Below are 24,647 nucleotides of genomic sequence, written 5' to 3'. Positions count from 1 at the left end.
TGTTTTCGGTCGAATGACTGGTAATGGCAGTTAGGGGAGGAGCTATATAGCAGCTTTGCTGTGGGTGGACTCTTGCAACTTCCTGTTTGGAAGGAGAATATATCCCATAAGTATTGGATGATCCGTGGACTGGATACACTACAAGAGAAATAAATTTATCAGGTAAGCATAAATTATGTTTTTATGGTGCGGCCAGAAAAAAGCCGGCGTTAGTTTTTCGGGTCGTTACCGACAAAACTCCAAATCTAGCGGTAAGTGACAAAGTTTGTGCCAAAGTTTTAGATTTTTTTCGGCACAAATTTGCATTTTTTAATATATGGCTGCAATGTTTCATCTGATTTTAATAGGTTAAGATGCTTTTTTATTATTTTAACTACTTGATTATATTGTTGACTGAAGGGTGTGGAAAACACAATGGCATCATCAAAATTGATATTTGAATCCTGTTTTTTTAAATTTGTATTTGTATCTAGATGCTTAACTGTGTTTCTCACATCTTCCAGTCTTTTAGGTTTATAACCCCTTTTAACCAACCTATTTCTTAGTTCAATCGATTGTTCCTCATAAACCTCATCAGACCGTGTATTTCGTCTGATCCTTAAAAATTGGGATTTAGGGATTGAATCAATTAGATGTTGTGGATGTTGTGACTTTGCATGCAGGATGGTGTTGCCTGCAGTTGGCTTTCTGTATGTTTTAGTGATGATAGAGTTATTACTTATTAGAAGTGTCAAATCTAAATAGTTAACTTGTTTCAAACTATATTCTCCTGTAAATTTAAGGTTCATTTCATTATTGTCACAGTAAGATAGAAATTCACTAAAGATGTTATCATTAAAAGGAATATTAAATATAAAGAGCAGATCATCTATGTAGCGTACATAAAGTGCTATTTTATCACTCCAAACATTGTTTGGTGTGTAGAGATATAGTTGTTCCCACCATGCTACGTAGATATTGGCAAACGAGGGGGCAAATTTTGCCCCCATCGCCGTACCACAAGTCTGAATAAAATATTCACTATTAAACAAAAAATAGTTGTGTGATAATAAAAATCTTAACACCTCACAAATATAATCTATCTCTGCAGGAGTATAGAGTGAATCTCTCCGCATAAAATACTTTACAGCTTTAATACCCTGACCCTGAGGGATGGAGGTATAAAGTGAAGCTATATCTATAACTCCCCATGAAAAATTTGAATGCCATTGTATGTCCTCCAATGTTAAAAGAATATGCGAGGTGTCCTGCAGGTAGCTCAACTGTGACATTGCTATTGGTTGTAAGATGGAATCCAACCATTCAGCTAAGTGCTCAAATAATGAGCCGATACCTGCCACAATTGGTCTACCCGGGGGACACCTCGCATCCTTATGGATCTTAGGTACATGATGGAATATAGGACAGATAGGATTATCTGGTAATAGTACATTGACATCTCCTTCATCAAAGATACCCAACAGTACACCATCCTTAACTAGTTTTTCTAATTCTCTCTTAAAAATTAGGGTGGGATTCCTATCTAGCTTTTGATATGTCCTATCATTCAAAAGTTGTCTGTAGGCTTCATCAAAATAGGTTTGCTTATTCATAATAACTATGCTGCCTCCCTTATCCGAATTGCGTATAACAATATTATTATTATCCTGCAAGGACTTGATGGCTTTACGTTCATTGAGGCAGCATTAGTTACAATACTATCTTCCAATGCAAGAATATCTCTTTGCACAGCCTTTTGAAATGCATTAATGAGTGGTCCCCTATAGTTAGTAGGGTAAAAATTAGAATGATGTTTTTTTGGTTTAGGAAAAATGGATGATTGATACTGTTGATTGTCATCACTATACATATTAACTAAAGTAGTGAGTGTACATGCTTCTTCAAAATCAATATGCTTGGTTTTATTAAATCTCTGAGGGTGTGCCACACTACTCGGAGTCAAAGCTTCACTTTGTTTATTCAGAGCAAAATACCTTTTCAAGGTTAGCTTGCGCACAAATTTATTAATATCCAGCAGTGTAGCAAACCCTGAGAAACTTCTAGTTGGAGCAAATCCCAGGCCTCTTAAAAGAACATTTATTTCATTATCATTAAGTATATAATCCGATATATTTACAATGTTAAGTCCTTGTTTATCATGACTATCAATTGGTTGGACCTCATTAGGACTATTATCAGAGATTAATGTCCCTTCTTTTTCTTGCTCTTTTCTTCTCCTCTTGTTTTTCCACCGTCTCCTTCTTCTTTGTTTTTTTGTGTTTTTTTTGAGGATTTCTTTTTGTCTTTGGTCTGGTCATCTGTAATTCCTTGTCTGCGTCCTCCATCGAAGATTCCTGTAAAAAAGAGGAAGAAAGGGAAGGGGAGACAGAAGGAGAAGACAGAGGAGAGAAGGAGCTGGTAGAAACACTTGTACTTCTGGCACTTGCTTCTGAGTCTGTAGATTCTCCCTCATCAGTGCTGAACACCACTTTCTTATTATCTTTCTTCTTTAATATGGATTTAGGTTGTCCCCCATCCTGTTGTATCACATTCTGATTCTTGTTTCCAGAATTTTTATTGCCCTTTTGATTAATATTGGTGTTCCTTCTATATGAATTTTGTCTGCGTACAGCTGCTCAATTATATACATGGTTTTGTTCATGATCCTCTTTATCACGCAGGAATTTTTTACCTTTTCTTGCAGCCTGCTCTTCATCCAATTTATCTAGGGACTCATCCATTTTCTTTTTGTATGTGATAAATTTAGTATTTTTTTCATAATTTTTCAGACCCTCTTTAGCTGATTTTAAAGTGTCAGCCAGTTTCATGCGTTTCTTTTCTTTGACTCTTATGAGAATGTCTATTAGTTTTAGGGAGCACTCAGTGAGTGCCATATTCCAATCCTCTAAATCTTGTTGGTCATCGAATTCAAATGAGGGATACTTTTTTATTCGTAGGCCTCTAGGAATACGTGTACAATCCCTGTATTTCTGAAAAGCTATGACATCCCACATGAGTCTTAAGTCTGTGCATAACATGTGTTCCAGATTTTTAAAAGATTTTTTAATGTCCTGCTGGTCTTTCTGTTCCATCTCTAACTCTTCAGCAAAAATTTTATCAAAAAATAACTGTCGTGTTTTTATGTCAAAAACTGCATGCTGATATCGAATATCCCATGAAGTTTGCTCTGTTTCGTCATTTTCTATATCGTCATTAGGAAGATCAATTTGTGCTAGGTTACTAGCTTCAGTGTCTACACCTGCCATGTCTGCTATGTGTACGGTAAGGGTTTACAGGGGTCAGGTTTTAAAGTAACTTTTGAAAATCCGGTGGGTGTTTAAATATCCCTATCAGCAGTATTATATATGTGTATAACGGCCTTATAACACTATCACCAAAATAAAAGTCCTTTTAGAACATTTAATAATAGACTGTAACAGAAACAAGTATAACAGTAAAAAAAGTTCTTACTTTTGTTATCCGTAGTCCAATGCACTTAGAGCCGTTAATTCCTTGTAAGAATGCTGCTGGTATCCTGCTATGTTTGTCTGGTCAAGCGGTAAAGAAAGATCCGAAATACTCACAATGTGAAGGAAGCCCAACTTTCTTGGGCTTCCGGTTCAAGCTTAGCTTGTCATGGTTGCGGCTCCCTTCACATAAAGCAACAGTCCCTGACCAAAAAAAAATTCTGGTTAAAAATGGTCTAAAACCTGTGTGTGTGTGTGTGTGTGTGGGGGGGGGGGGGGGGGGCGACAACAGAATTTTGAGTGCCTAGGGCAGCACAAAACCTAAATACGCCACTGCCTATAAAACTATATTATGTTTTTAGTAGACAACCCAAGGTATTGATCTAGGCCCATTTTGGTAAAAAAAAATTTAACTTTTTCACAAGCTTTGTGGTTCTCACTAAACTTATTTACATACTGCTTGTGCATTCATAACACAAATGGATAAGAAATGGATAAGAACCCTCCTACACCACCAACGATCGGCACCACTGCAATACAGAGTGTCTCTATCTGCATCGGTCTCTCTGCACGTCTATTTCTGCACTGCCCCACTCGTGGGGCATGCAGAAATAGCGAGCTCGCCACTGTTAGCAAGATCGCAGCAGAAAGAGGACAGCAGTGCTGTTCAATAATTAAAGGGACATTGTACACTAGATTTTTCTTTGCATAAATGTTTTGTAGATGATCCATTGATATAGCACATCTGGTAATATTTTTATTAACATGTACAAGTTGTGCTTATTTTTTTATAATCATGTGATAATTTTCAGACTCCTAACCAAGCCCCACAGTGCCAGATGTATTCTAGGGATGCACTGAAATTTCTGCCGAAAAATGCATTTTCGGTTATTTCATTTTTTTTGCCTGTTATCTTTGTTAAAATTTTGTGTAGCATATTTCAAATTTGATGCTAGCCTACAGCTGCTGTTTCAGATAAATTACTTGACTTACTGTTTTGCATATAATAATAGTTTTCTAGGACTATACTTTATTTAGATAATTGGTAATAAAAACGGTTAAATCTGATTCTGTTACACAGAACTAAATAAAGAATAATACACTATATTGATATTTAATATTGTTTTAAGTAGGGATACACCAAAATTTCGGTCACAAAAACATTTTGGCCGAAAATGGCATTATTATTTTTTTCGTTTTCATTTTTTTTTTTGCCTGTTTTTTTTCTTGGTTAAATTATTGTGTAGCATAATATTGTTTTAAGATAACATAATTTATGCTTACCTGATAAATTCCTTTCTTCTGTTGTGTGATCAGTCCACGGGTCATCATTACTTCTAGGATATAACTCCTCCCCAACAGGAAATGCAAGAGGATTCACCCAGCAGAGCTGCATATAGCTCCTCCCCTCTACGTCAGTCCCAGTCATTCGACCAAGAATCAACGAGAAGGAGTAACCAAGGGTGAAGTGGTGACTGGAGTATAATTATAAAAGATATCTTACCTGCCTTAAAAACAGGGCGGGCCGTGGACTGATCACACAACAGAAGAAAGGAATTTATCAGGTAAGCATAAATTATGTTTTCTTCTGTTATGTGTGATCAGTCCACGGGCATCAGTCCACGGGTCATCATTACTTCTGGGATACCATACCAAAGCCAAAAGTACACGGATGACGGGAGGGAAAGGCATGGCTCATTATACAGAAGGAACCACTGCCTGAAGAACCCTTTCTCCCAAAAATAGCCTCCGAAGAAGCAAAAGTGTCAAATTTGTACAAATTTGGAAAAAAGTATGAAGTGAAGACCAATTTGCAGCCTTGCAAATCTGTTCAACAGAGGCCTCATTCTTAAAAGGCCCCAAGTGGAAGCCACAGCTCTAGTGGAGTGAGCTGTAATTCTTTCAGGAGGCTGCTGTCCAGCAGTCTCATAGGCTAAAACGTATTATGCTACGAAGCCAAAAAGAGAGAGACGGTAGCAGAAGCTTTTTTGACCTCTCCTACTGTCCAGAGTAAACGACAAACAAGGAAGAAGTTTGGCGAAATCTTTAGTTGCCTGCAAGTAGAACTTGAGGGCACGAACTACTACCAGATTGTGTTAAAAGACGTTCCTTCCTTTGAAGAAGGATTTGGACACAAGGATGGGACAACAATCTCTTGATTGATGTTCCTGTTAGTGACTACCCTTAGGTAGAACCCAGGTTTAGTACGCAGAAACTACCTTGTCTGAGTGAAAAATCAGATAAGGGGAATCACAATGTAAGGCTGATAACTCAGAGACTCTTCGAGCCGAGGAAATAGCCATTAAAAACAGAACTTTCCAAGATAACATATTTATATCAATGGAATGAAGGGGTTCAAACGGAACACCCTGTAAAACGTTAAGAACTAAGTTTAAACTCCATGGTGGAGCAACAGCTTTAAACACAGGCTTGATCCTAGCTAAAGCCTGACAAAAGGACTGGACGTCTGGATTTTCTGACAGACGTCTGTGTAACAAGATGGACAGAGCTGAAATCTGTCCCTTTAATGAACTAGCTGATGAACCCTTTTCTAAACCTTCTTGTAGAAAAGACAGTATCCTAGCGATCCTAACCTTACTCCAGGAGTAACCTTTGGATTCGCACCAGTATAGGTATTTCCGCCATATTTTATGGTAAATCCTTCTGGTAACAGGCTTCCTAGCCTGAATTAGGGTATCAATAACCGACTCAGAAAAACCACGTTTTGATAAAATCAAGCGTTCAATTTCCAAGCAGTCAGCTTCAGAGAAGTTAGATTTTGATGTTTGAATGGACCCTGTATCAGAAGGTCCTGTCTTAGAGGTAGAAACCAAGGCGGACAGGATGACATGTCCACTAGATCTGCATACCAAGTCCTGCGTGGCCATGCAGGTGCTATTAGAATTACTGATGCTCTCTCCTGTTTGATCTTGGCAATCAATCGAGGAAGCAGCGGGAAGGGTGGAAACCCACATAAGCCATCCTGAAGTTCCAAGGTGCTGTCAAGCATCTATCAGAACTGCTCCTCCCGGATCCCTGGATCTGGACCCGTAGCGAGGAAGTTTGGCGTTCTGGCGAGACGCCATGAGATCTATCTCTGGTTTGCCCCAACGTCGAAGTATTTTGGGCCAAAGACCTCCGGATGAAGTTCCCACTCCCCCGGATGAAAAGTCTGGCGACTCAAGAAATCCGCCTCCCAGTTCTCCACTCCCGGGATGTGGATTGCTGACAGGTGGCAAGAGTGAGACTCTGCCCAGCGAATTATCTTTGATACTTCCATCATTGCTAGGGAGCTTCTTGTCCCTCCCTGATGGTTGATGTAAGCTACAGTCGTGATGTTGTCCGACTGAAACCTGATGAACCCCCGAGTTGTTAACTGGGGCCAAGCCAGAAGGGCATTGAGAACTGCTCTCAATTCCAGAATGTTTATTGGAAGGAGACTCTCCTCCTGATTCCATAGTCCCTGAGCCTTCAGAGAATTCCAGACAGCGCCCCAACCTAGTAGGCTGGCGTCTGTTGTTACAATTGTCCAGTCTGGCCTGCTGAATGGCATCCCCCTGGACAGGTGTGGCCGATAAAGCCACCATAGAAGAGAATTTCTGGTCTCTTGATTCAGATTCAGAGTAGGGGACAAATCTGAGTAATCCCCATTCCACTGACTTAGCATGCATAATTGCAGCGGTCTGAGGTGTAGGCGTGCAAAAGGTACTATGTCCATTGCCGCTACCATTAAGCCGATCACCTCCATGCATTGAGCTACTGAGCGGTGTTGAATGGAATGAAGGACGCGGCATGCATTTTGAAGCTTTGTTAACCTGTCTTCTGTCAGGTAAATCTTCATTTCTACAGAATCTATAAGAGTCCCCCAAGAATGGAACTCTTGTGAGAGGAAAGAGAGAACTCTTCTTTTCGTTCACTTTCCATCCATGCGACCTTAGAAATGCCCAGAACTAACTCTGTATGAGACTTGGCAGTTTGAAAGCTTGAAGCTTGATTAGAATGTCGTCTAGGTACGGAGCTACCGAAATCCCTCGCCGGTCTTAGTACCGCTAGAAGGGCACCCAGAACCTTTGTGAAGATTCTTGGAGCCGTAGCCAATCCGAATGGAAGAGCTACAAACTGGTAGTGCCTGTCTAAGAAGGCAAACCTTAGATACCGGTGATGATCTTTGTGGATCGGTATGTGAAGGTAAGCATCCTTTAAATCCACTGTGGTCATGTACTGACCCTCTTGGATCATGGGTAAGATTGTCCGAATAGTTTCCATTTTGAACGATGGAACTCTTAGGAATTTGTTTAGAGTCTTTAAATCTAAGATTGGCCTGAAAGTTCCCTCTTTTTTGGGAACCACAAACAGGTTTGAGTAGAACCCTTGTCCTTGTTCCGACCGCGGAACCGGATGGATCACTCCCATTAATAACAGATCTTGTACGCAGCGTAGAAACGCTTCTTTCTTTATCTGGTTTGTTGACAACCTTGACAGATGAAATCTCCCTCTTGGGGGAGATAATTTGAAGTCTAGAAGGTATCCCTGCGATATGATCTCTAGAGCCCAGGGATCCTGAACATCTCTTGCCCAGGCCTGGGCGAAGAGAGAGAGTCTGCCCCCCACTAGATCCGGTCCCGGATCGGGGGCTCTCGGTTCATGCTGTCTTTGGGGCAGCAGCAGGTTTCCTGGCCTGCTTGCTCTTGTTCCAGGACTGGTTAGGCTTCCAGCCTTGCCTGTAACGAGCAACAGCTCCTTCCTGTTTTGGTGCAGTGGAGGTTGATGCTGCTCCTGTTTTAAAGTTCCGAAAGGGACGAAAATTAGACTGTCTAGCCTTAGCTTTGGCTTTGTCTTGAGGTAGGGCGTGGCCCTTACCTCCTGTAATGTCAGCGATAATCTCTTTCAAACCGGGCCCAAATAAAGACTGCCCCTTGAAAGGTATATTAAGTAATTTGGACTTAGAAGTAACATCAGCTGACCAGGATTTTAGCCACAGCGCCCTACGTGCCTGTATGGCGAGTCCTGAGTTCTTAGCCGTAAGTTTGGTTAAATGTACTACGGCCTCCGAAATGAAGGAATTAGCTAGTTTAAGGACTCTAAGCCTGTCCGTAATGTCGTCTAGCGTAGATGAACTAAGGTTCTCTTCAAGCAACTCAATCCAAAATGCTGCCGCAGCCGTAATCGGCGCGATACATGCAAGGGGTTGTAATATAAAACCTTGTTGAACAAACATTTTCTTAAGGTAACCCTCTAATTTTTTATCCATTGGATCTGAGAAAGCACAGCTATCCTCCACCGGGATAGTGGTACGCTTAGCTAAAGTAGAAACTGCTCCCTCCACCTTGGGGACCGTTTGCCATAAGTCCCGAGTGGTGGCGTCTATTGGAAACATCTTTCTAAATATTGGAGGGGGTGAGAACGGCACACCGGGTCTATCCCACTCCTTAGTAACAATTTCAGTTAGTCTCTTAGGTATAGGAAAAACGTCAGTACTCGCCGGTACCGCAAAGTATTTATCCAACCTACACAGTTTCTCTGGTATTGCAACGGTGTTACAATCGTTGAGAGCTGCTAAGACCTCCCCTAGTAATACACGGAGGTTCTCCAATTTAAATTTAAAATTTGAAATATCTGAGTCCAATCTGTTTGGATCAGAACCGTCACCCACAGAATGAAGCTCTCCGTCCTCATGCTCTGCGAGCTGTGACGCAGTATCAGACATGGCCCTAGCATTGTCAGCGCACTCTGTTCTCACCCCAGAGTGATCACGCTTGCCTCTTAGTTCTGGTAATTTAGACAAAACTTCAGTCATAACAGTAGCCATATCTTGTAATGTTATCTGTAATGGCCGCCCAGATGTACTAGGCGCCAAAATATCACGCACCTCCCGGGCGGGAGATGCAGGTACTGCCGCGTGAGGCGAGTTAGTCGGCATAACTCTCCCCTCGCTGTTTGGTGAAATTTGTTCACATTGTACAGATTGACTTTTATTTAAAGTAGCATCAATACAGTTAGTACATAAATTTCTATTGGGCTCCACCTTGGCATTGGAACAAATGACACAGATATCTTCCTCTGAGTCAGACATGTTTAACACACTAGCAAAAAACTTACAACTTGGTTATAATCTTTTTTAGCAAGAAACGTACTGTGCCTCAAAGAGGTACTAACGATTAAATGACAGTTGAAATAGTGAACTGAAAAACAGTTATAGCATCAAACTTTAAAACAACAAAACTTTTAGCAAAGGTTTGTTCCCATTAGTAAAATAACAATAATTAAATTTGACATAAAAAATACAAAGCAACGTTTTTATTCACAGTCACTATAAGAATTCTCACAGCTCTGCTGAGAGAATTTACCTCCCTTCAAAGAAGTTTGAAGACCCCTGAGATCTATCAGAGATGAACCGGATCATGCAGGAAAAATAAAAGTAACTGACTGGTATTTTTTGATGCGTAGCAAAGAGCGCCAAAACGGCCCCTCCCTCTCCCACACAGCAGTGAAGAGAAACGAAACTGTCACAAATAAAGCAAAAAAACTGCCAAGTGGAAAATAATGCCCAAATATTTATTCACACAGTACCTCAGCAATGTAAACGATTCTACATTCCAGCAAAAACGTTTAACATGATAAATAGTTATTAAAAAGGATTAGTGACCTTTAACAGAGTAGTTCCAGTGAAATACCATCCCCAGAATACTGAAGTGTATACATACATGTCATTTTAACGGTATGGCAGGATTTTCTCATCAATTCCATTCAGAAAATAAAAACTGCTACATACCTCAATGCAGATTCCTCTGCCCGCTGTCCCCTGATCTGAAGCCTTTACCTCCCTCAGATGGCCGAGAACAGCAATATGATCTTAACTACTCCGGTTAAAATCATAGTAAAAAACTCTGACAGATTCTTCCTCAAACTCTGCCAGAGAAGTAATAACACGCTCCGGTGCTATTTTAAAATAACAAACTTTTGATTGAAGTCATAAAAACTAAGTATAATCACCATAGTCCTCTCACACATCCTATCTAGTCGTTGGGTGCAAGAGAATGACTGGGACTGACGTAGAGGGGAGGAGCTATATGCAGCTCTGCTGGGTGAATCCTCTTGCATTTCCTGTTGGGGAGGAGTTATATCCTAGAAGTAATGATGACCCGTGGACTGATCACACATAACAGAAGAAATATATTTTTTTCCAATTTTATTGTGTTACTTTTAATAAACATGTGGTTATTTTATTGGCTTGCAGGTTTTCAATTCAGATTCATTCATTAAATAGTCTAATTATGTAAAAAAAAAAACTAAAAAAAAAAATGTAAAAATCATTTGAAAAAAAATCTTGGATTTTCAGGTTCAGTTTCAGTCCAGAATTTCTATTTCCATTTTGGTGCTAATATATACACACACGTTTACAGACTCCTGCAGGCTCCTGTTTATGTTATCTGTCTTTTCATATTCAGGGAAGGGGGGATGTGGGGAGTGTCTACTCTTCTTGTTTACCCAGCCCCTTTCAGTGGGTGTCTCAGCCTTACCTCATCAACAGTGCTAAACTGGGAGCTTCTAAGTAAGTTTTTAAAATTGTAGATCAGCATCTGTGCATAGTCTTTATAGTAGTGTCTATTACATGCAGTTATATGAAAATTTCTGTAAACTGTCCTTTTAAGGACTAAATAACCAGCACTGTATACAGGATACGCCACTGGTCCTTAAAATCAGCTTCCTCGTGTCTAAGCCATTAGGCTCCCAGCCCTCCTGGGAAAGTGGCCCCTGCATGTCAATATGTTCCAAGGCCCCCAGGAAAAAATATCCTGCTCGCCAATAGGCTCTCAGAAAACCCTGGAAAGTGATCCCTGCTTGCCAATAGGCCCCCAGGCACTTCAGGAAGGTGGCCCCTGCATGAGAATAGGCTCCCAGACACCCTGGGAAAGTGGCTCCAGCTCACCAATATTCTCCCAGGCACCCTGAAAAAGTGGTCCCTACTTGCCAATATGTTTCCAGGCATCCTGGGAAAGTAGCCCCTGCACACAAAAAGGCTCCCATAATCAACAGGAAAGTGGCTCTTAGACATATTGGCAAGCGAGGGCCACTTTCCCAGGGGTGCCTGGGAGCATATTGGCAAGCAGGGGCCACTTTTATGGGGGTCCTGGGAACTTCTTGACAAGCAGGGGCCACTTTCCCAGGGTGCCTGGGGGCATATTGGCAAACAAGGGCTACTTTCTCAGGGTGCCTTGGCTTGAAAAAGCTGAAAAAACTGTGCACAGCTAGTTTGACATTCTGAAAACTATTAGCCTGAATAGTAGTTAGGCAAAAGGCTTTGGCCTAGGCAAATTATTTTTAAAGTTTTAAAAATGTCTCAAACTATTTGCCTAGGCAAAAGTTAGTTGCCCAGGCAAAAGCTATTTGCCTACCACACACACACACGCACAGACACACACATACAGTATATATATATATATATATATATATATATACATAAACACACATGCAGTCAAGTGGCTAAAAACATGAAAAATCATATTTATGCAATATTCATATTTAATAGTATTTAATTGAAATAGTTTTTTATTGTCATACACATAGAAAGTTACAAGCCACATTACCTTGACTTATATATCACAATTCCCCCCCTGACCCCCAATGAAGAATAGATAGTCCAACAGTAGTCTGTCAAGAGTGGAGATATCGATCGAGTGGCCATTGAATCAGCAAGTCCAACAGAGAGTATTATTTCGATCTAGACTGGGAAGCTTGCAATGTTACATATCTATATAATACTATCGGGGTTTGGAGAGTGGGAGCATGGGAATAGCAGGGAAAAGGACACAAAATAAACCAAGATATACAAGGTAGTTTCTTTCCCCTCTCCTCTCCCCACCCCCGATATCCATTTTGCGTATGTTTATAGTATCTCCCTTTTAACAACATTTCAACAAACAGTAATTTAATCTTAAAAAGCAAAAAACCATATCCAACTTGCCTGCCGCGCCTCTCCTCCATCGCCGAACCTGGGAGTGGGGTCCCCCCCCAGGTATAAGGTTCAGTCCGAGTCTCTAAGTCATTTTACCTTCTCTAGTGTCTTATGAATTTCCCCCCACACCCATATTACCCGTTACTTGGTTGGTCGTCTTTGGGAGTCTAGGTCGTTAGTGGCCAGCTAAAATCCAGTAGTTCCACACCTTAAAGAATTGGTCTTGACTACTCTGTATAAAGGCTATCGTTTCCGACATTTTATAGGTGATTTGAATCTTATCTAATACTTCCCCCCAAGAGGGTACCCCTATCTTCCAGTGTCTTGCAACACATATTCTAGTTGCTGTACATAGAATGCGAATAAACGTGTTGATAGCTGCATTGAACGGTCTTACCCTATCATTTAATAATGCTTGTGAAGCAGATAGGGAGATAGTTTCAGATAGAACCTCACTAAGAAGTCCAGATAGCTTAGACCATATTTGATTAACCTGAGGGCAGTCCCACCACATATGCATGTATGTACCTGTTTCAGCGCAGCCTCTGTAACACAGCTTATTACCTCTTTGGGTGTAATGCGAGGTGATGATTGGGGTGAGATACCATCGGAATGATGTCTTAATACTATTCTCTCTAAAGTCTGCACTAGTTAGCCCTTTACTAGCTGTGTGTAAAATGATTTCCCAGTCTTCTAATTTGTAGTTTATATTTAGTTCCTCTTCCCATTTCGTCATAATAGATGTTTTAGAGGTAAGTTTAGCTCTCTGTAGTGTTAAATATATTGCAGAGATTGCTTTTTTGGGTCTCTGTGTTGCGTTACATAAGTATTCAAGGGTAGTTAGTCTTGTATCAGATCCAAGCACTCTAAACTTGGTAATAGCTGAAGCTACTTGTAAGTATAAAAACCACTGTAATTTTTCTGGTGCAATTTTATCCTGAATTTGTTGGTAGGTAGCTATTTTATTATTATGTAAGAAGTCCGCGACCCTGTATAGTCCTTTGTTTTCCCATTTTCCGATCTGTAAATGAAAATCTACACTCAGAAGGGTTCTTAGTGGTCTAATCACCGAATCTTTGGGAATGAGGTGTAGTGAACCGGTTAGCCCAGTCCAGGTCTGCATCATCTCTACTGTAGGCCTGGAGGCAGATGTATCTTTAACGGGTTGTTTCCATTGTCCCCACAATAAGTCTTCTGGTCGTCTATATCCCGCCATCAAAGTCTCCACCCTTACCCACATTATGTCCTCTGAGTTCTTATTCATCAGGGTAGTTTGTGCTAGTCTAGCTGCCTGGTAATAGTGAGTCAAGTTTGGAACCCCCACTCCCCCTAGTTGTCTGTGTTGTTGTAGTACGTGTGAGGGGATTCTGGCCTTTTTACTTCCTCTCAAAAAGCCTATCAGATCTAATTGCAATTTTTTTAAGTCGTTTGAGGGAACCCTAATTGGGAGGGCTCTAAAAAGATACAATAATTTGGGGAGAATATTCATTTTTATTGCCGATAATCGGCCATACCAGGAGAATCCACCTTTTTTCCATTTGTTAATGTCTTTTCTTATCATTTTATATAAGGGGATATAGTTTAATTTATACAGATCTGCTATATTATTTGGTAGTTTAATCCCTAGATATTTTATCGCTGCATTGGCCCATGAGAATTCAAAATTAGCCTCTATTAATTTTCGGGTGTGGTTAGGTAGAGAAATGGGAATCGCTTCGCATTTCTCCAAGTTGACTTTGTACCCCGAGACATCGGAGTATTCCTGTAGAACCCGATATAAGTTGGGAAGTGACATAAGTGGCTTGGTTAGTGTGAGAAGCACATCATCTGCAAATAATGACACCTTGAATTCTTGACTCCCTATTGAGACTCCATGAATATCTGGGGATAGGCGAATAGTCGCTGCTAATGGCTCTATACATATTGCGAACAACAATGGTGAGAGTGGGCAGCCCTGTCGTGTTCCGTTTAGAACCTCTATAAGTTTTGATTGATATCCCGCTATTCTCACATTAGCTGTTGGATGTGAGTATATACTTTTAATAGCTTGTAAGAACTCTCCGTGGAAACCCAATCTATTTAATACCTCTAGCATATAGTTCCAATCTATCCTGTCAAACGCCTTCTCTGCGTCCAACGAGAGGACCAGAGAAGGCGTTTTCGTTTTGCAGAGGAAATCAACTAGGGAGATTGTGCGCCTTGTATTATCTGGGGCTTCCCTATCTTGAATGAAACCCACTTGGTCTGGGTGGATCAGGGATGGTAAGTGTATTTTTAGTCTGTTAGCTAAAATTTTGGTAAAAATCTTGATATCCTGATTAATTAAAGAGATGGGTCGATAACTCTGGCACAGTTTTGGATTTCTTCCGGGTTTGGGTATAACTACTATTTTGGCTTGTAGAATCTCTAGGGGGATTTCTTTACCTAGCAGAATATCGTTACAGAATGAAACTATATGCGGAACTAAGATAGATCTAAATAGTTGATAATATTCCCCTGGGAATCCATCTGGGCCTGCTGCTTTCCCTGGTTTAAGATCTTTTATGGCATTAATGACCTCCATAGCAGTAACCCTAGCGTTTAGTTCATTACTAATCTCTTTATCTATAGGGGTCAGTTTGGCTTCATCTAAAAACCTCGTCAATAGTTGGGTGGTGTTGCTGTTTGGTTTTGTTTTTTTACCATCATATAGACAAGCATAGTACTGTGCAAAAGTATCGGCAATCTCTTGGGGGTTTGAGGTGCTTGCTCCATCACTTTTTTGGATGAGTGGGATTGTATAGGATTTAGTCCTCTCCCTCAATTTGTAGGCTAGATATCTGTCAGGCTTGTTAGAATATAGAAAATAGTGTGATTTTAGTCTATGGGCCGACCTTATTGAGGAGTCATTCATAATTTTAGCCAATTCTTGTCTTTTAGTTTGTAATTGTTTAAGTGTTTCTGGTGCTAGAGTTTGTTGGTGAGACCTGGAGAGAATGTCTATCTGTTTTTGTAAGGTGTCTGTTTGGAGTCTATTGGCTCTAGTGAGAGCTGTTTTTTCCTTGATGAGTAAGCCTCTAAGAAAGGGCTTATGTGCTGCCCAAATGGTGATTGGGTTGGAGGCCGTCCCTATGTTAAAGTCCCAGTATTCTGTTAATGCCTTAGATAAGGACTCCCGTGTTTTAGTGATTTTTAGTACATACGGATCATAGGTCCAAGAGCGAGTTGCACTAATTTGAAAAGTTTTTTTAAAATCTATTTGGACAATCGAGTGGTCTGACCACGCGCATGCGTGAATCGTGGAGGAGATTAGGTCTGGAATTAGGGTTTGGCTCATATAAATGTAATCCAATTTGGAGTAGGATTTGTGGGCACTTGAGTAATATGTGAAGTCGTTAGTCCTACCATATAGCGTGTCCCAAGAATCTAAAACATTATGTTCTAGAAAGATTTCTTTTAGCTTTTTGATTGTGGAGTTATGCCGTAACTGCGTTTGAGATAATGTGATTTTACTGCTACAGTGGTGTGTATGCATAGAGACATTAAAGTCTCCCCCTAAGATAATTCTGGATTGTGACCACTGGGTTAATAATTGAGAGATACGAGTAAAAAAGGCTGCCTGTGATTCGTTTGGAGCATAAACATTACATAGGACTATCTGTTTATCGTGTATTCTTCCCTGTAGTATCAGAAATCTGCCTTCTGGGTCTCTAATTGTATCTTCTATTACAAAACCTACCGATTGATGAATTAATATGGAAACCCCTCTCTTTTTTTTGTCAAATGTGGAGTGGAAGTGTTGGGTATATCCCTTAGCCCAATATTTAGGAATTACCTCCCTAGTGAAGTGTGTCTCTTGAAGCAGTACAATGTTTGCTTTTAATCTAGTGTATTGGGTCAATGCTGTCCTACGTTTAGTGTCTGTATTTAGGCCCCTAACATTGTGTGAAATTAGTCGTAGATTGTTAGTCATTACTCACAGTGTCTTTGGTGGGGAACCCCTCTCCCCGGTACGTTGTTACAGTGTTCAGCAAGACAGTCTTCAGGCAGTGGTGGAGCTTACTTCCCATAGTAGAAGGGATATGTCGGCGAAGGAGGCGGCGCGGCAAATCAAAAACAAAAACATAAACATATAAATTAGTAAACAATTCAGTTAATCTTCCAGCAAAGGTATATCTCCTGAGGCTACTGAATCTATATTTCCTGCATGGAAAGAACAACATGAAACAAAAGAAGAGAACATCACCCTTAACCCCACCCTCCCCCTGAAAGAAAAAGATTTTAATCAAAAAAAAAACTTCGTTGCTTAGTGCAACAACTGTAATTATTTATACTATATGGAATTTGGCATCTTACAAACCAGTAATTATCAGGTTCTGTACATGGTATGTTAAATAGTCCTTCTGTGTGACTACAGTCCTGAGATGGATCATCTTATCTAGAATGTTCATAAAAAAAGATTGTCAAGGTTTATTTTTCCTCTTGGGAACTTTGGTCCAACTTTGTCTCCGGTTGTGGGATGTGTCCTCTTGTGTGCGGGATGGATCTTCTCTTCCCTTTAGCTGTGGTATTTCTGGCGGTTCTAATTGTAGACTTCGGCATATATCCGGAATTTCTGTAACTTCTTTGAGGTTCAAGGATCTACCGTTGTGTAGTATATAGAGGCAGAAAGGGAAACCCCATCGATATCTGATCTGATGTTTTCTTAGGAGTGTTGTTAATGGCCTTAATTGGCTTCTCCTTAGGAGAGTTCGTATGCAGAGGTCTTGATAGAATTGAATTACCATTCCCTGAAACTTAAAAGTAGGGTGTTTCCGTGCCGCTGCAATTATTACCTCTTTTTCTGGGAATCTAAGAAGTTTAACGATAACATCTCTGGGCGGTGCATCTTCTTTGGGTTTCGGTCTTAAGGCTCTGTGTGCCCTTTCCATTAGAAATTTCTCTTCACTCGTTTCTCCAGTTATAGCTTGAAATAGTTGGTGAAGATATATTGGTAACTCTTCCGTCGAAACTGTTTCTGGAATCCCCTTCAGTCTCAGGTTACACCTGCGACTCCTGTTTTCTAGGTCTTCAAGCTTGTCTTGCATCTCATTTACTTCTTGTTGCTGTGTTGAAACCTTTTGCGTGAGATTAGTTAACTCTTCATTTGTAGAAACCTCATTTTCCTCCAGGCTAGCTACTCTGGAGCCTAACTCAGAGATTTCTTGCTTTATATCTGCTAAACTGGTTGTAACTGTGTTTTGAAAAGCATCTATTTTTTCCCATAGCTTATCAAAGTTCTTATTGATATCCTGCTTAGATACCAAGGCCTTAAGGTCTGCTCTTGTAGCTGGGGTAGTGTCTTCATCATTTATCTGTGAGTCTGTCTCAGAGTCATTATCTTCCTCTGCCGCTGCATTTACAGATTCCAGCAGTTTCTCACTTCTGGATGATTTAAAGAAAAGAGAAGCAGGTGCTGGTTTAGATCCCTGGGTTGTTTTATTCTGCTTTCTGACTGACATGGTGCCTGGATGCAGCTAACTTGTGTTCAGAATACAAGAGACAAATCAAGAGGTTATAACTGAGGTCCTGATATTAAGGATAGATGCAGTTTAAAGTACCTAGATCTTGCAAATGAATGAGTGTTTGAGTAGAGGTTTATTGCAAATAAGCCATTAACAGTTCATTTCCCTTTTTGGGCAGATATGCTCTGCTGCTGTAACCTGCTACTGCAGGGCCTGGATAGTTGATCACTTTTAGGGACCTTTCACTTCTCTATTGTAGATCATCAATCATTTAAAGTGAGAGTTGTTTCAAAGCCCAAAATAAAATATATAACATGTTTCCCTCTGGTAATATGATGCTGGTGAATAGTTAAAGATATAGCAAAAACACAGTCAGCCACATAGCAATAATGGTAGATAATAAACAATAGGAGTGTGTGTGAGCTGTGTCTTAGTATCTGTAGATTTTGGCTTAATTCATTTCTTTGGGAAGCATAATGTAGTTTCCTGCTTGAAAACTTTGAGTCATCTTGTTATCGTTATGCTGACAATATATCTTTTAGGCCTATGTGTGAGAGCAGGGATTCCCAGATGCTTGTGTTCATTTGTAATAAAGCATGGCTTAGTCCATTTGTGCTCTCATTAAATGTTGGTAGTATCTCTATCATAGTCTTGAATGAGTGCCATGATTGGTGATATTTATTGCCCCACACTGATGAGTTATAGAGCTCCCAGACCCTCTTACCGCGTTTTCAATTGTGGTCTATTAGCCCTCCTCCGTTTCCGTTACCGGAGCGTCTTTACAGCTTTATAGATGGTGTTTAGGGTCAGACCGTTGTGTCCAAATGCTTAGGAGCCCTCTTCTATGTCTCAGGGCATAAGGGACTGTTTGAGCGCTCAAGTTGGTTGCATTATGTGACACGCTGTCTCCCGATAACAACTACGCCATGTGGGTAAGATGGCGACCGGCATCAGTCTGCTCCGTAAAGCTTCTGTTGTAAAATATTAGCCACCGGGTATCGCTCCAAATCTCTCCGGTTAACTCTTTGCGGTAATCCACTATGGTCTCCTGAGTGTTCAGCAGTTTGAATTAGGCATAGATGCCTTTAGATGCTCACATTTATTACAGTGCAGCACGGAGCTCAAATGTTAAGCTGCCATCTCCTTTGAGCTCCCGGCTCCGCCCCCCAATTAATAGTATTTAAAGGGACACTGAATCCAATTTTTTTTCTTTCATGATTCAGATAGAGCATGAAATTGTAAGCAACTTTCTAATTTACTCCTATTATCATGTTTCTTTGTTCTCTTGCTATCTTTATTTTAAAAGCAGGAATGTAAATCTTAGCAGCCAGCCCATTTTAGGTTCAGCCCCATGGATAGCGCCTTGCTTATTGGAGGCTTACATTTACCCCCACATAAGCAAGCATAACCCAGGTTCTCAACCAAAAATGGGCCGGCTCCTATGCATCACATTCCTGCTTTTTAAATAAAGATAGCAAGAGAACAAAGAAAAATTGATAATAGGATAAATTAGAAAACTGCTTAAAATTGCATGCCTATCTAACTCATGAAAGAAAATTTTTTGGATTTAGTATCCCTTTTAAAGGGACATTAAATCCCAAAAAAATGTTTTTCATGATCAGATAGAAAATACAATTCGAAAACCACATTCCAATTTACTTATATTATGTAATTTTCTTAATTCTTTAGATATCCTTTGTTTGAAGAAATAACAATGCAAAAGAATCATGAAAGACAATTTTTGTGTTTAATGTCCCTTTAACTGTTTATTTACTCAGGTGGATAAAAAATCTATGATTTTTAAAAAAAAAAATTAAAAAAATCAGATTTTTTTAATTTAAATCGGATTTTTTTTGGATTTAAATCGGATTTTTTTGGATTTAAATCAGGATTTTTTGGATTTAAATCGGATTTTTTTTATATAAAATGCTTTTTGAGGAAAATATATTACCATCCAAAAGGTTATTCCATCATGAATAAAGATTAGTTTTTTTAATTATGTAGAATAAGGCTGTATATGTTTTAATTTTTTTGGTAATAAATTCCATTAATCCATTCACAATGTCATGCTCTTCCAGAGGTTTTTGTAAGATTATTGGGCAGTTCTCTCCTGCCTACAAGATATCACAGATGCTTGGTTTACTTTTGCAGTTCTCAAAACTGAATTTAACTCAGCAGAGATCACATGCCTCTTCTTCACAGCAAAATTGTTATAACATGAACAGAGTTGAGAAAAGACGCTTAATCCTAACTGTCACTTAAGCACTTGGATTAGAGACTGTTCAAAGTAATGATTTCACTTTTTTTTTTTCTATTTTTATTTTTTATTTTTCAAACACAAAAAGACAAAAAACAGAAAAGACAACACAAAAACATTCCCAAAATTAAATGTACATATTCGTTAATCAACGATCACCTACTTATTACCGCTTTTCATACGGTAGCGGAGAAAAACCATTATGAAAAACAAACTCTCTTTCTCTTTATTCTCCCTCTGTTCCCCCTACCTCTGAGGGAGGTGGAGAGTCCTTATTAATTTTTCCCAAATAACCATTGCTTCTACGGGGATTTCATATTTATTAATACTTAAGTAAAAGTATTCCTCATTTAGGCAAATTTTCGTTAACTTTTTCTAACCCATTCTTCTTTTGTAGGGATTTCTACTGTTTTCCATTTACTTATGATTAAACTCTTTGCACTATTCAGCATAATTTGGTAGAGATATCTTCTAGGTGTATTACTTTTAAAGTCAAGGTTATTTAGTATTGCTGTCAGAAACTTATTTAATTTCTTCTTGTCTTCCTTTTTATCTACTATCTGAAATAGTTTAGCCCAGAAAGGCTTAATCTCTGGACAAAAACCACATAATTGAGATAGTGTACCTATGTCCCCCACATAATCTCAAACACTATCTTGGGTGTATTGGAAAAAATTTTTTAATTCTAGTAGGAGTGAGGTACCATCTAGTTAAACTCTTTAGATTTTGTTCCAGCATTCTAGCTGATATAGAAGATTTAGCTGTGCTATAGAAAATCTTTGTCCAAGTCTTAATATTTATATCCATATTTAGTTCCATTTGCCAGTTTTTGGTATATGGAGGGGAAAGATCTAAGTTATTTTGTAAGATACCATATGCTTTAGAAAGAGTATGTCTTATGTTCATCTTTGAATTACAAAGATTCTCTAATTTTGTTAAGGGCCTAATTATCTTATCCTTTTCTTTAAAAGTTAGAAGATAATGGTGGGCTTCAAAATACGTATACCACTCACTAAGTCCCTCCATTCCCTTTGCCTGTAAATTATTCTGAGTCATTAATTTCCCCTTTTCTAATAAATCTATTATTCAATATTTTTCTTTTTTATCTCCTATAAACCGGCCCTCCTGGAATGCTTTATTCTCAACTAGTGATAGTAATGGGGATGGTATAGAGGAGATTCCCTCTTTCTTCCTTATCAATTTATCCCATATCTTAAAGTTTTCTTCCAGAATACTGGATTTTCCTATGTGCATTGATCTATCCTTAGGATTTATCCAACATTGATTACATATTTCCCTACTGTTTAGGAGGGCTGCTTCTATTATCACCCATAATTTCATATCCTTTTTGGTAGAAACATAGAAACATAGATATTGACGGCAGATAAGAGCCATAGGCCCAGCAAGTCTGCCCCACCTTACCTAACAGTATAAACTTATCTAGTTCGTAGGATAGCCCTATGCTTGTCCCATGCATTTTTAAAGTCCCCCACAGTGTTTGTTGCTACTACCTCTTGAGGAAGTTTATTCCATAAATCAATCACTCTTTCTGTAAAGAAGTGCTTCCTCAAATTACTCCTGAAGTCTACTACCCTTTAGCTTGAGCTCATGACCCCTTGTTCTTGAATTTTCCATTTTATGTAAAATACCCACAGCCTCAGTTTTACTAAACCCTTATAGAAGGGTGCCACTCTATTACCCTTTGCAGCATAGATGCTTGTCTATACATTCCTAAATTGGGTAGGCCCATACCCCCTGCTTGTCTTTTCCTATACATAGTGGTTATCCCAATTCTCGGGTGGATTCTTACCCCATACATAATTATTAATCATTTTTTGAAGCTCTTCCATATAACTGTTTGGAAGATATATCGGGAGAGCTTGTAAAAAATAACAGAATTTATGCTTACCTGATAAATTTACTTTCTCCAACGGTGTGTCCGGTCCACGGCGTCATCCTTACTTGTGGGATATTCTCTTCCCCAACAGGAAATGGCAAAGAGTCCCAGCAAAGCTGGTCACATGATCCCTCCTAGGCTCCGCCCACCCCAGTCATTCGACTGACGGACAGGAGGAATATATATAGGAGAAACCATATGATACCGTGGTGACTGTAGTTAGAGAAAATAATTCATCAGACCTGATTAAAAAAACCAGGGCGGGCCGGGGACCGGACACACCGTTGGAGAAAGTAATTTATCAGGTAAGCATAAATTCTGTTTTCTCCAACATTGGTGTGTCCGGCTCCACGGCGTCATCCTTACTTGTGGGAACCATACCAAAGCTTTTAGGACACGGATGAAGGGAGGGAGCAAAATCAGGTCACCTAAATGGAAGCACCACAGCTTGCAAAACCTTTCTCCCAAAAATAGCCTCCGAAGAAGCAAAAGTATCAAATTTGTAAAATTTGGCAAAAGTGTGCAGTGAAGACCAAGTCGCTGCCTTACATATCTGGTCAACAGAAGCCCTCGTTCTTGAAGGCCCATGTGGAAGCCACAGCCCTAGTGGAGTGAGCTGTGATTCTTTCAGGAGGCTGCCGTCCGGCAGTCTCATAAGCCAATCGGATAATGCTTTTAAGCCAAAAAGGAAAGAGAGGTAGAAGTCGCTTTTTTGGACCTCTCCTTTACCAGAATAAACAACAAACAAGGAAGATGTTTGTCTGAAATCTTTAGTAGCCTCTAAATAGAATTTTAGAGCACGGACTACGTCCAAATTGTGTAACAAACGTTCCTCTCTTTGAAACTGGATTCGGACACAAAGAAGGTACAACTATCTCCTGGTTAATATTTTTATTGGAAACAACTTTCGGAAGAAAACCAGGCCTTAGTACGCAAAACCACCTTATCTGCATGGAACACCAGATAGGGCGGAGAACACTGCAGAGCAGATAACTCTGAAACTCTTCTAGCAGAAGAAATTGCAACCAAAAACAAAACTTTCCAAGATAGTAACTTAATTATCTACGGAATGTAAGGGTTCAACGGAACCCCTTGAAGAACTGAATGAACTAGATTTAGACTCCAGGGAGGAGTCAAAGGTCTGTAAACAGGCTTGATACCTAACCAGAGCCTGAACAAATGCTTGAACATCTGGCATGGCTGCCAGTCTTTTGTGAAGTAAAACAGATAAAGCAGAGATCTGTCCCTTCAGAGAACTTGCAGATAATCCTTTCTCCAAACCTTCTTGTAGAAAGGATAGAATCTTAGGAATTTTTATCCTGTTCCATGGGAATCCTTTAGATTCACACCAACAGATATATTTTTTCCATATTTTATGGTAAATTTTTCTAGTTACAGCTTTCTAGCCTGAATCAGAGTATCTATTACAGAATCTGAAAACCCACGCTTTGATAAAATCAAGCGTTCAATCTCCAAGCCGTCAGTTGGAGGGAAACCAGATTCGGATGTTCGAATGGACCCTGAACAAGAAGGTCCTGTCTCAAAGGTAGCTTCCATGGTGGAGCCGATGACATATTCACCAGGTCTGCATACCAAGTCCTGCGTGGTCACGCAGGAGCTATTAAGATCCCGAGGCCCTCTCCTGATTGATCCTGGCTACCAGGCCTGGGGATGAGAGGAAACGGTGGGAATACATAAGCTAGGTTGAAGGTCCAAGGTGCTACTAGTTCATCTACTAGAGTCGCCTTGGGATCCCTGGATCTGGACCCGTAGCAAGGAACCTTGAAGTTCTGACGAGACGCCATCAGATCCATGTCTGGAATGCCCCATAATTGAGTTATTTGGGGCAAAGATTTCCGGATGGAGTTCCCCACTCCCCCGGATGGAATGTCTGACGACTCAGAAAATCCGCTTCCCCAATTTTCCCACTCCTGGGATGTGGATCGCAGACAAGTGGCAGAGTGATCCTCTTCCGCCCATTGAATTATCTTGGTCACTTCTTTCATCGCCAGGGAACTCCTTGTTCCCCCCTGATGATTGATATATGCAACGGTCGTCATGTTGTCTGACTGAAACCTTATGAATTTGGCCTTTGCTAGTTGAGGGCCAAGCTCTGAGAGCATTGAATATCGCTCTCAGTTCCAGAATGTTTATCGGGAGAAGAGACTCTTCCCGAGACCATAGACCCTGAGCTTTCAGGGATTCCAGACCGCGCCCCAGCCCACTAGGCTGGCGTCGGTCGTGACAATGACCCACTCTGGTCTGCGGAAGCTCATTCCCCCTGTGACAGATTGTCCAGGGTCAGCCACCAACGGAGTGAATCTCTGGTCTTTTGATCTACTTGAATCGTCGGAGACAAGTCTGTATATTCCCCATTCCACTGTCTGAGCATGCACAGTTGTAATGGTCTTAGATGAATTCGTGCAAAGGAACTATGTCCATTGTTGCAACCATCAAACCTATTACTTCCATGCACTGCGCTATGGAAGGACGAGGAACAGAATGAAGTACTTGACAAGAGCTTAGAAGTTTTGATTTTCTGACCTTCTGTCAGAAAAATCCTCATTTCTAAGGAATCTATTATTGTTCCCAAGAAGGGAACTCTTGT

Source organism: Bombina bombina, chromosome 8, assembly GCF_027579735.1.
Source record: "Bombina bombina isolate aBomBom1 chromosome 8, aBomBom1.pri, whole genome shotgun sequence".
Taxonomy (NCBI): Eukaryota; Metazoa; Chordata; class Amphibia; order Anura; family Bombinatoridae; genus Bombina; species Bombina bombina.
This window is presented reverse-complemented; position numbering follows the sequence as displayed.